General features: G+C 40.4%; 1 pseudogene; it reads left to right on the top strand.

The window, feature by feature from the left end:
- LOC118747520 overlaps positions 1-1,192 on the top strand; it is an 8,493-nt pseudogene that overhangs the window by 3,675 nt on the left and 3,626 nt on the right.

Raw genomic sequence — 1,192 nt, 5'->3', positions numbered from 1 at the left:
AACCCAGTTGCTACCAATCAAAGAACCGCCGCACCAATAAGATCCGCTGTCTTTCCTCAGCAGTAGACCAGCCTGGTAGGGAAGCAAACCATCCCAGGCGTTGTCACCATTCGTAATGCGTCCTTCCAAAACCGGAGATGATGGCAGGTCCTCGATGAAGGCGACCTTCTCGTAAACCGGTGAGGCAGAGGCAACAACCACAACGACAGCTAAGGCAACTAAGAACTTCATGGTTATTATTGGTTCTGTACAGTGAAAGTACTATGCTTAGCCTTATTGCAGTCGAAACTTTTATACTCGTCGCACACGTTGCTGCAACGGAAATCGTAAAACTTTCATGAAACAATCAAGCATCTGATTAGCCAAATGCTGATTAGAAGCATAAATTTTCTTGCGAAATGCGAATACACGTATACCCAATTTGGGGGATCCACAATACCTCTTAAGGTCAGAACACTTTTCAATGTAAAATAACTTTAGATTATAAGTGTATACTTTCCTTCAGATTAAATAGTAGTGAGGAAAGAGGAAAGAATACCACCCATCTCTGAAAAGTATTTAAATTGTTAATTAAATAGATCCTGAGTATTTAAATAGGTAGCAACCCTCTAGCTTGGTAAATAGGAAACCATTACTGTATGGAGTTAAAGAAAATTCATAAATCGCATCAGAATTCAGACCAGGTCCAAGAGGCGTACATATTTACATACAGTCCAGTTATAAGATTAATGGTAACTTGCGGAGCCCGCGTCCTGTGAAAAGCCTCGGAAATCTAATTAAGATATGTAGCGGCTGTAAGTGAACTATCCTGATCAAAGCACCTGTTACTCATACCGGCTTTGGAAAGACGTATTACCAATGGTGACAATGCCTGGAATGGTTTGATTTCGTACTAAGCTAGTCTACTGCTGAGGAAAAATAGCGGCTCTTATTGGTGCGGCGGTTCTTTGATTGGTAGAAACTGGGTTGTGACCGCCGCTCACTGCACTATCGAGTAAGTTTGATATGAAAATACAAATATATAATTTCTAAATTATTATTTTTCAATTCACTTAATTCCAGCGCCTATGAAATCGTTTTATACTTGGGCAGCGTGGCGCGTTCCAATGACAATCAATATTCCACCACCATTCATTCTCAGGATATTCATCAGCATCCAAATTATAATTCGCAAACTCTCAACAACGACATC

This window comes from Rhagoletis pomonella, unplaced genomic scaffold, assembly GCF_013731165.1.
Source record: "Rhagoletis pomonella isolate Grant_MI unplaced genomic scaffold, Rhpom_1.0 Rhpom_scaffold_00012, whole genome shotgun sequence".
NCBI classification, from domain to species: Eukaryota; Metazoa; Arthropoda; class Insecta; order Diptera; family Tephritidae; genus Rhagoletis; species Rhagoletis pomonella.
This window is presented reverse-complemented; position numbering and strand designations above follow the sequence as displayed.